This window comes from Microtus oregoni, unplaced genomic scaffold (assembly GCF_018167655.1).
Source record: "Microtus oregoni isolate MIOR12 unplaced genomic scaffold, Mior012 000000F_ref0000247, whole genome shotgun sequence".
NCBI classification, from domain to species: Eukaryota; Metazoa; Chordata; class Mammalia; order Rodentia; family Cricetidae; genus Microtus; species Microtus oregoni.
This window is the reverse complement of record NW_024543059.1, coordinates 92,446,735-92,458,727: the sequence shown is the minus strand read 5'-3', so window position 1 is coordinate 92,458,727 and position 11,993 is coordinate 92,446,735.

Below are 11,993 nucleotides of genomic sequence, written 5' to 3'. Positions count from 1 at the left end.
ATGAGCCAGTAAGTAAGGCTGGGCAAGTCAGAGAGCCTCTCTCCTTCTCACACCCTGAGAAATAGGGGTGTCAGATTGTCTGAGGAAGGAGACTGAGGGTTTCCAGTCTTGTCCCCAACCCTCACATGCTATCTATGTGACCTTGGTCAATTTCCCTTTTGCAGAATGATTTGTGAGTAAAGTAATTGATTTCCAGAAGCTTAGAGTAGGTGGCGATCTGATCCGGGTTCCAGGAGATGGCTCAGGCAGTCAAGAAACTGCTTTGTCTGGAATATTGTGTTAAGGTGAGCTACTTTTGTTTATGTTGTATTTGTTTAACTCTGTGAAGCTGTGATGCTTTGTTTGTCTAGAACACCTGATGGTCTAACAAAGAGCTGAATGGTGAATAGTGAGGCCAGAGAAAGGATAGGCCAAGCTGGAAGGCAGAGAGGACAAATAGGAGGAAAAATCTGGGAGAAGAGGGAAGGAGAAGTAGCTAGAGAAGGAGGAGGACATTAGGGACCAGCCACCCAGCTACACAGCAATCCACGGAGTCACAGGAAGATTTACAGAAGTAAAAGAATGGGAAAAGCCCAGAGACAAAAGGTAGACAGGGTAATTTAAGTTAAGGAAAGCACCACGAAACAAGCCAAGCTAAGGCTGGATGTTTGTAACTAAGAATAAGACTTCTTGTGTGGTTCATTTGGGAGCTGGGTGGTGGGCCCCCCGAAAGAGTCCTAAGAGCTTAACATCATACAACTACAACTGTGCAAGAATGAGGTCTTGAGTTTGGATTCCCAACACCCCATAAAAAGGTGGGCACAGTAACCCCAACACGACTGCCCAAACATGAGCTGAATAAGGACAATAGTAGACACGCCAAAGTAGACAGGAGAGGACCAGGAGGCCTCAGCCCTATACAAAGAACTACAGGCAACTAAGGAATTCCGAGTGGGAGAAATGGTCTTTGCCAGGGAAGAGTACCAGCGCTTATCCAATACCAAATGGTCTGCCCTGAAAAATACAAGTAACATTATACAGATAGAGCAGGTTGTTTATAGGAACATACATGTATACATAAATGTGTATATGCATGCAACAACAATGAAAAAAGAAGCCTGAGCTTGTCAGAGGGCAAGGGAGGGTATACGGGGAGGCTGGAAGGGAGGAAAGAGATGGAGACATTATGTAATTATATTATAGTCTAAAATAAAAAGAAATGAATTAATTAAAAGGCTGGGCACAGTAGCACACATCTGTCCTCTCGGTGTCAGGGAAACAGACACAGGAGGATCCTAAGAGTCCGCTGGTCAGCCTAACTGATGCTGTGAAGGTTTGTTGGATTCTGTCTCAAAAATATCAAATACCAGCTGGGCAGTGGTGGTACACACCTTTAATCCTATCACTCAGGAGGCAGAGGCAGGCAGATCTCTTATGAGTTTGAGACCAGCCTGGTCTACGAGAGCTAGTTCCAGGACAGCTAGAACAAAACAAAACAACAACAAAAACAAACCCCCAAACCAAAACACAAATAATAAAACCACCAACAACAAAAAACAAATATCAACTGCTATACTCCATAAGCAAGCACACACACACACACACACACACACACACACACACACTAAATAAAATAAAATAAAATAAAAGGTTTAAGTTGAGTCCCGTGACTCAGGCCTAAGATCCCAGTACTTGGGAAGCAGAGGCGGGTGGATCAGGTCAACCTTGGCTAGGTATTGTGGCTGCAGGAGATCCTGTCTCAGAAACAAAAACAAAAGTTTATTTGGCAAGTTGGGAATAGAGCTCAGTATTTGCCTAGCTACTCAAAGCTCTTGATTCTATCCCTAGTACTGGACTGAGTGGGTAGGACGGGCTATAGTGGAAGATCTTTCCCATAAAAACTTTAGGGGCTGGAGTGACTCAGTGGTTAAGAGCACTGGTTGTTCTTCCAGAGGACCCTCGTTCCTAGATGCTGGCTCATTACCAGCTGTAACTTTAGTCCCTGGAGGATCCAATCCCCTCTTCTGGCCTACACTGGCATGGTGCACAGACACACATGCAGGCAGAACACCCCTATACATAAAAAAAAAATAATTTTTTTAGCCAGGCATGGTAGCACACACCTTTAATCCCAGGACTCACTTGGAAGGTAAAGGCAGGTGGATTTCTGTGAGTCTGAGGCCAGCCAAGGCTGCATAGTGAATCTCTGTTTCATTTAATCCCCAATTAATTTAATTGATTAATTAAAAATTTTTGATTTATTGCATGTAATGTTTTTGAATTTTTCACTGCTTTGTTTTATTGCATGTGTGTGATTTTTTCCTTATTTTTGTTTTCTTTTTTCTTTTCTTTTCTTTTTTAGGCAGAGTTTCACTATTGTAACCTTGGCAGGCCTTGAACTCACAGAGATCAGCCTCCTTCTGCCCCTGAGGATCAAAGGCATGTGCCATAACCAGATGTAACTTTTGAGAACTGTTTCTTTCCTTCCACAGAGGGTTTCGGGCCTTGAACCTGGAGTGCCAGGCTTGGGCAGAACACACTTTCCCCTGAGCCATCTCTCTGACCCCAGTCTTCAGCTAGGAAGCAGATGTCTGGGATAAAGAATGGAGCCTGTGTCTTCCCCTTCTCCTGTCACTCCAACCGAGAATCCCTGGACTGCTCTGAGGACCTCGGGGATCCTTAGGAATCTGCTTGGAAGAGCATTGACTCAGATGCCGTCTTTCATGGTTGCCCTCTGGTCACAGCAAGGTCACAGTAAAGGATTCCCACCTTTGCTCTAGATAGACTCGAGAACCCCCATGTGGCCTCACAGCCATGTCGAAAATGACAAGCCAGTTTTCCTTCCTCTGCAGGGACTATAAGAGAAGCTGGGTAGAAGGCTGTGTTCGACTGTTTTCCTGAGAGTGGTGGGTGCGTAGGGTTGGAGGAGGACCCCTGGAGTAACCTGCAATCTAACCCAAGATGAACTTCCTTCCCCTGGACAAAGTCCCTCCAGATTGGTGTAAGTGGTCTGCCCAGGGCTCTGCCTCTCCTGACTTCCTCAGACTCCGGTTTGGGAGGATCTAGGGATTGTGTGGGCATTTTGCTTTTCATTTAATAGCCATGTGGTGCAGAGAATGCTTGGAAATTATACCGTCTGTTAATTATCCTTTGAATTGGGGTTGGGTAATGAGACTCGTTTTTGATGAAGGCCCAAGCCAACGCATGCAGAAACTGTAGCTCTTTGCTCATCTGGCTCCCTGTGCTACCAAAATGAGCTTTCGGGTAGAGGAAAGAGCAACTTGGACTCTGGAATGTGGCCATGGTTCTGAAACCCAGCCAGGAGGCCAGGGCTGCCAGGGAAGGCTCGGGGCCTCCAGCTCTTCCTCCAAGTAAGCGAGCGGCCTTTCTGCTCAAGGAAGACAGGTTGGGGTGTGTAAGGAACCCTTCTTTCATCTCTGGACACAGCTGGCAAATAGTACTTAATCTCCCCCTAGCTTCGACCCCTTAGGGGGACAGACAGCTGCCTCCTCTCACCCCTCAGCTTTTTCTACCTTCCTGGAACAGGAGGGAAAATTGCAAGTCTTATATGCATCACCGGAGACTCAAAATGGGGTGACCCTGGTGTTGAGCCCCCTAGAAGGGCTGCTTGCCTCATGGAAATTTTCAGGTATAAGGAACTCTGGGTCTTCTGCCTCCCTGTTCCTACCCAGGTCCAATGAAGTCTGACAGACCTAAGAGAATATACTGTATGTCTGTAATCTCAGTTACTTTTGGAGGCTCAGGTAGGATGCTGAGGCAGAAGAATCAGAGTCCCAGGTCAGCCCATACAATATAGCTAAACCCTAATTCAAAAAGGTGTGTGTGTGTGTGTGGTGTGCTGGGAACTATATCGAAGACTAGTCTCTAGGCCTATGGCAAGTACACACTGGGATAAGGCATGGCCCTGGCTCTAATGTTAACTTAGGCAGGGTGTTTCTGAAGCAGCTGGGTCGGGAGGGAAGTAGGTAAAATGCTGCTTGCCTTGCATTGAAGGCTTGAGTTCCAAGCCCAGGACCCACAGAAAAATAACTAAGCATCTCTCTGTTTACTTTTATAGTCCCAGCACTGGGAAGGTGGGAACTGGCAGATCTAATCAGCAACCTGAAAAGCCTGAACCTGTGGAACGGACAGACAGCTGACTTCTGTGTGCATGTATTTGTGAGCACATGGACACACACACATACACACCATGGCGGTTTCAATGGGGGGAGGGGGTCCTCTCTGGCATTTGAACACTTGGTGCCCACTGATGGCACTCTGTGGGAGGCTTAGGAGGGTCAGCTTTGTTGGGGGAAGTTTGTTACTGATGTAACCTTTGAGACTTTAGAGCCTGGTCTATGCCTGGAGATCTAGGGCAGTCAGGACAGGACCGGAGCGCTCAGCTTGCTGCTCCTGCTGTGCTGATAGGATAGCAGAGAAAGACGATTCCTCCGGAACTGTAGGCCGAAATAAACCCTTCCTTCTACTAGCTGCCTTGGTCATGGTGTTTATCAGGGAATTAGGAAAGTAACTAATTCACAGAAAGAAAGAAAGAAAGAAAGAAAGAAAGAAAGAAAGGAAGGAAGGAAGGGAGAGGAAGGAACTGGCTCACTTGATGACACTACAGACCCAAGCTTGAAGCCTGGAACACACACGAAGGTAGGAGAAAACAAACTCACAAAATTGTTCTTTGACCTCCTCACACATGTTGCGGCAAGCCCTACCCCCACCCCCCACTAATAATAAAAATTTTTAAATGTAAGTTCTTAAAGAACTTACCAGAATGATCTGGTTCTGTACACACACACACACACACACACACACACACAATTTAAGTGTAAATTCTCGAGAATGACCTGGGATGAGAAAGTGGTGAGGATGAATAGGGGATTAAAGGTTTAAGTGGAGATGGGGGAGGGGATAAATGAGAGGGGAGGGTGGGGCACGGCTTAGCCAAAACCCTTATGGAAACCTACTAAGTTATCTAAATTAGACTAGAGAATTAAATTAAAGCAATTTAATTAGAGAAATGTGTATGTGGGCTGGAGAGATGGTTCAGCAGTTAGGAGCACTGGTTGCTCTTCCAGAGAGATCCTGAGTTCAGTTCCCAGCAAGTACATGGTGACTCACAACCGTCTGATGCACCTTTCTGGCCTGCAGGCAGACGGAGCATTCGTGTACACAAAATGCATAAATAAATCAGTGTGTGTGTGTGTGTGTGTGTGTGTGTGTTAATGTGGAGTTTGAACACATGACCCTGCATGAAATAAAAATTTCAGTGCCAGGTTTCGTACACCTCTCAGGAAGGTCACAGTTCCCCCAAACAACCCAGCTTATTGCTGTTGCTCTTGGTTGCCCACCAGAAGTAAATGGTAGACCCAACTGTTGCTGGCCAGCACTAGGGAGGCAGAGACAGGTAGATCTCTATGAGACCAACCTGGCCTACAGAGTGAGACAGCCAAGGCTATAGTGTGAGAGCTGCCTCAAAATAGGAAGCAAACAAAAATGAAAAGGTGCTGTTGCTGAAGACACGGCGCACCTTGGTTATAGGACGCAGAAGATTCTGGCTGGAACTGACCTGCAAACTTCTTCCCTGCTGGCCAACTTTCATAGTGCAGAAGGTGCTGGACAGGCCACCGGGGAGAAAGGTCAGCAGTGGTCTCACTCAGCAGTAAACCCTGAACGCTACACGATGTACCCACTGGCACAATAGTGGCACGAGAGTTATGGGGTAATCAGCTAATTTCTGATTGGATTCGAGGTCCCTCCTACACTAGCAAATTTATGTCAGGTACTGTAAGCCTGGTCAAAAGCCCTTGGCTGTAAAGGACATAGGCCACTTGCTTTGCTAAATGGTCACATTGTCAAGCTGCCTTCTAAACAGCTATGTTTATATCCAGGGGTTAGCAGTGCTGCTCTCAACTTTGGCTAGAGAAGTTTCTCCAGAGTTAATCCAGAGGCTCATAACTGGCCAAACTGCTAAGAATCGACACTGTCGAGTGCTCAGCCTTAAACGTTTGGATCAGCCCACCCCCACCCAAGGCTCAGGGAATATTGGAGAAGAGAGGGTGGGAAGAATATAAGAGTCAGAGGATGAGAAAAAGTGTGTGGTGGGCACGTACCTTTGATCCCAGTACTGTGTTCAAGGGCAACATGGATTATATAGCAAGTTCCAGGCTAGCCAGAGTCACACCAGGAAACCCAGTCTCAAAAGCAAACAAAACAAGACATGCTGGGAATGGAGCTCAATGGGATGCTTGCATTCCTGGAGCCCTGGTTCAGACCACAGCGCTGCAGAAACTGGGCTCAGTGATAAAGCCTGAGGTCTCAGCACCTAAGGGGTGGCGGTAGGAGGGTCGGGAAGGCCAAGGCAATCATCCTGGCTGCATAGGGAGGTTAAGGCTAGCCTGGGATACATAACACTTTGTCTCGAAAAAATAAGTTAAAAAGGATGCTATAATACATATTTTCTCCCTAGGTTCAACAACTGTCGGCACTGCCATATTTCCCACAGCTTTTGGACTACCTCTACTCTGGGCCCCTCAGCAGGCTGCACCAGAGATGCAGCAGGCCCAGCTCCCTTCCCCTGTTCATCCACAGGGGCCCTGCCATGGCCACAACCAGGAGCATGAATGAGAGTTCCTAGCATGAACTCATGCCCAGTCCAAGTGAAACTCTTAACTATCTTTTGAAGTTTCTGCTTTCAAGCCGGATTTTTGTGCATAGCGTCTAGTCGTGTGCTGCCTTTTAACTTATTATTACCGGCATGCTTGGTATGTATGTGTTATATGAGTGTGGGCGCATGCTCGCCATAATGTGCCGTGGAGGTCAAAGGTCAGTTTTCAGGCATTGGTTCTCTCCATCCACCATGGGATCTGGAGCCCAACTCAGGTCGTCACGGCTTGGCAAGTGCCTTTGCCCGCTGAGTCACCCCTCTGCCCCACGCGGCACTTCCCCTTTCCCTCTTTCTTTTAAATGACACAGTCTAAAGGGTCCAGGCCTGTTTTCTTGTTAAGGGGCCACACTTTGGATTTATCTATATTTTGTTTTTGCTTTTCCCGATTTTGTGAGACAGGGTCTGTCTACACAGCCCTGGTGTTCTGGAACACACTATGTAGAGCAGGCTGGACTTGAACTCACAGAAACCCACCTGCCTCTGCACCCAGGTGTGAGCCACCAGGCCCTCAAAGGATTTATATGATTTAAGGACCTTTCCTGGTGTCTTTCACAGAGAGTAACATTTCACAATGAAGTTTGAGTATGTTGCTTTCCTTCTGAGAATCCTGTCCTGTTGCACACTGAAAAAAAAAAAAAAACCAAAATATTTAACCCATAAAGTGGCCTAGATTCTCCCTCTATGCCTCATTCTGTTCTGGATACTGAACCTCTTCCCAGTTGCTGAACAGAGGAGTCTTAAATGCCCCCTTCTTCATGTCTGGCAATTAGCAATTACACAGGGCATGCACCTGTCATTTACTTGGTGCACAGCTCTTGTCCACAGGACCGGGGAGACTGTGTCCCAAACACCTCGCATCTAGTATGTGACCTGACACATAGTAGACACTCAGGAAATAGGAATCAAATGAACAAGTAAACAAATTGATAGGCAGACGGCACAGATGTCTGACAGGTGTCTCTTCATGCCTGGAACTTCCATCTGGGAAGCGGTTGGGTGTCCCTTTAGCCTCAAATCTGCATCCTTATTGCCACCTGTACCTAGAGACAGCAGGCCTGATGCCCCAACAGTGCCCAAGATATTTATTAGGGATGACTTAAAAAGCTAGCATTCTGGGGCTGGAGAGATGGCTCAGCGGTTAAGAGCACTGGCTGCTCTTCCAGAGGACCCGGGCTGAATTCCCAGCACCCACTCGGCAGTTTACCAGTCTGTACCTCCAACTCCAGGGAGTTGGACATCTTCATACAGACATGCAATGCATATAAAATAAAAATATTTTTTAAAAACTAGTATTCTATAACGACGTTAAGGTCCATCCCAAATGTCAGCTGAGGTTGGCTGTGATCCCTGAGCACAGAAGGATAAGGCGGAGCCTGGGGCTGAGGCTTGTGCAGAAAACCGCAAAGCTGTTAATAACTTAGCTGTTAAGGTTGCCACAGAGACGGAGGAGGTAGTGCATAGGCAGAAAACACATGAATGAAGTTCCAGCGAGACACTGGGTCTGACCAACCAGTCTGGTGTGGACTGAGACAGCTGCTGTTGCCAGACCGTGTTCGCTAAGATTTTTCTATGAAAATGGGAAAGGGAACCCCCCTTTACTTATTCACTGTGTGTACGTGTGTATGCTTTCAGAGGTCAGAGGGCAGCCTGCAGGAGCTGGTCCTCTCCCTCCACGTCTGAGTCCTGCAGATCCAACTCTGTTCATCATGCCTGGTGGTAGGTAAGTGGTTTTCCCAGCTGAGCCATGTCACTAGCCCTTCCCAGAGGAGGATCTTGGTTGACCCATCACCGGTTATTCTGGCACCCTAAGGCAGCTGTGTCTGCAGGGGACCTGTGGTCTGTATACCAGCAGATGAGCAGATCTCACCATGAGAACTCGGTGCAGACTGGCCTGAGATGCAGAGCAGGAAACTGCCAAGGGTAACTCCTGGGTGTTTGGGGCAGGGATACACATGGACATATTGTGGGGACAAGGGCCAGTCAGGTAAGGATTCGGGGCTTGCGATCCCGGAGAGGCTCAGTCTGCATGCTTGGGAGTCCTGAGCATTGCTGAAGACCAGGCATATGGAAAAACAAGGTCCCAGATGCTTATGGAAACAGCCAGGTGCTGTTTTTTCCCAGGCTACTTCCTTAGCCTCAACTCAAACCTTCCCTCTGCAACTCAATTTTCTTCTATCTGAGACATTCCACATTCCCCCTAAGGGGGAAGACACCAGAGGGCTGGGGATACTGATGAGGCGGTAGAATTGCAAGAGTCCCTTGATGATGAATCTTTAAAAAATAAAAATAAAAACAGCTAGGATGCCGTCAGAAGATGGGGGACAGGGTAAGCAGGTTAATATTGGGGGAGAGGGGGCAGAGGAGAGGATGAGGAGAGGAAATTTGAGAAAGTTAGCTTAAGAATAAGACCCAGGAGACAGAGTATGAAACACTGGGCACAAGGATAGAGGTGATTTGAAATAATAAAAAGAATTTTTTTTTCCCTGACACAAGATGGAAGGGGTGGATGCTATTCTCAATTTCGGAGCTTAATTCTTCAGTTTCAGGATTTAAAATCCAATTGTCCCTTAAGGGTCATACCTTCTTATCAGCAATTTACACCTCAGCAAATGTAATTTCGCAGACTGTTTCTGACAGCAGGCTCCCATAGGCGAGAGGGTGGGGGCCCATCTTACTAAGGGATATGAGACTCCAAAACGCAGGGTTTTCAAACCAGCCGGTGAGAGCAGCTAGGGAGGATCCGTACCGCCAGGAAAGGGGGAACCCTCAGAGACCGCCGGACCCTCTGCCTCTGACTAAAGCCTGGAGAACTGGGATATAGGTCTTTCCAGGCACCTTGGTGGGGGAGCTGCAGAGCGCAGGGTTTCTGCAAGACTCTGCCTGCAGTACCCCGCCCCCATTGGGAGGGCTCTTAAAAGGGCAACGTCAGAGGCGGAGCCTTAAGCTCAGTCAGGCCCTGGTGTAGGTGGGGGCCGCGAGGATGCACCCCTCTTGCGCCTGTCTGGGAGGGGCTGAGGAACCCCAGGCTGGGAGGTGACTGGGAGAGTAGTAGAGGCCCCTCATCCTGGCACAGGCTGTGACATGCAACACATTTCTTTGGGGCCCATCCCAGTTCTGCCTGTCAGACTTATCCTGGGAGCTCAGCCAGGACTGCCCTAGGCACCCCCGTAGGAGTACCGGAGTTGGGGGGGAGGTATCCTGTGGACCCAGCAGAAATGGGAAAAGCTTCAGCGAAGGTAAAGCTGGGCAGACTGTAGGGAGTCTGTTCCCGGGAGTGAGGGGTCAGCCTAGGGGAGCATACGCTTGACTGGGGGTGGTCTGCACAGCAGGCTGAGCTCAGGTGGTCCTAGCACTGGGTCCAACGTGCCTGCCCAACCTTTGAGAATCCTCTGACGCCTGACTTGTAGTTGACTCTCTGGTAGCCAGGACAAACATCAGGTCCCAACAGCTTACTTGATGCACATAGACCTGCATTTTGGGACCTGGATTCCTGGGTGTGGGAACCAAAAGCTACTAAGGGACTCAGGGCTCTGACTCACTCCACAGGGCCTCTGGGGGTTGTTTGCTGAGGTAACCTGGGTAGCTGAGGTTGGAGATGGGGCAGTCAAAGTGCCAGGGATGAGGGCATCTGCTGGAGGCTGCGGAGGCAACTGCGGGTGGAGTCAAGGTTATCTGGGCTCCTTCCCAACTGCTCAGCCTCCAGGTGGGTCAGCCCATCCTAAACAAGGCTTGCATCAGCCAGGGCCAGTGCTCCCAGCAAAGGAGTCTGGTTTGCTCTGGAGGAGAGGAAGCCACACCCTCCCAGCAGAGTGAGAGTTGAGACTGTGTCCTATTCACTCCATAAGCTCCGCTCCCAGGGAGCTTAGCCAGAGGGTCAGAGGGCATGCCCACCTGCCAACAGGTTCTCGTGAGGAAGATCTCTGCCAGCTGTCTTTCGTTCTCTCTGCTCTGGTTCCAAGAAGGAGGAACACATCTGTTTAACTTGGCAGGTGGGCATGGTGGCGCACACCTGCAGGCAGAGCTGAGTGAGTTCAAGGCCAGCCTGGTCTATAGAGCTAGTTCCAGGACAGCCAGGGCTACATAGTAAGACCCTGTTTCGAAGAAAACAAACAAACAAACAAAAACTAAGAAACAGACCACATGGCTCACCAGAGGAAGAGCGGTGTGGGAAGAATGACTAACTAACTGTTCAGGTCGTCCGGAGTCCAAGTACAGCAGCTACAGAAAACTAGCGAGGTAAAGAGGAAGTCAGTCAGTGCAGGGGAGGCAAGAGCTGATCCAGCAAGAGCAGAAAGCACCCTGTGCCAGAAGGCTGTAGGCATTAGGAGACAGGATATAGAAGTGGGGAAGGCAGCCATGGAGACCTCGGCCAGGCCCAAGACGGACACAGGGCCACCTAGACATTCCTAATAGACTTTGAAGCAGGGCAGCCTAGCCTCCCAATCACGGTTCAGGCTGCTTTTCTTCAAACTGAATGTTAAGGTTATGGGAATGGGAATTTCTGGCCCTGAATGACAAATGGGAGCAGCCTGCTCTTTTGTCCTAGTGCCCAGGCTTTGTTTTCCCAGGGCTGAGGCCAATGGGCCATGGGACCTGCCTGGAGGCCCCCAGCTGGCACGGCAGGCAATAGAGCCTTGGTGGTCAGCCTTGCAGCACCCAGGAGCAAGGTTGACAGGACCACCCCCTAGCAGGAGCAGAGCACCGGGCTCTTTCCCTGATCGGTACTAGGCCCAAGCAGCAGAGGTGAGCTGAGCTAAAGGCCCGTCACAGGCCAGGGCACACTTGAGCTCCCAATCTCCCTAAGAGACAAACCCGGCCACTCTGAGCCGGACTACCACCTGGCCACACAACCTCACTCTCCCACTCTGGGACGGGTATAATCATGTCCCCACCCTACCTTCTGGGACCATATGAAGATAAAAGGGAGCATCTAGAGGAGGCGCTTTACCCTGCCAGGAGACAAGCACCAGACTGACCTAGGGTGTCATTAGAGTCAAGGATCCAGATCACAGATGAAAGGGAGCCGGGGAAGGAAGAAAGCCTGAATACTACTTTCCCCAGGGTGCAGGTGCCCAGCTATTAGGGCACAGTGGGAGTCCCTGAGGACAGAGGAACTACACTCCTCTGCCCTGCCTCTGACACTAAATTACTGCTGTGTGGTGAGTCTCCCCACATGCGGACAGCTATAAACACAGAAGCTGCTGCTCATAACCACGGTTCATGCTGAGTGTCAGCTACCACGACCAGCCTTCCCCCTTCCAAGGAGCCCTTCCTAGGGAATGTAAATGCTAGCAGGCTTTTCCGCCATACTGGTCTCGAAGCTTCCTTGCCTTTAGGC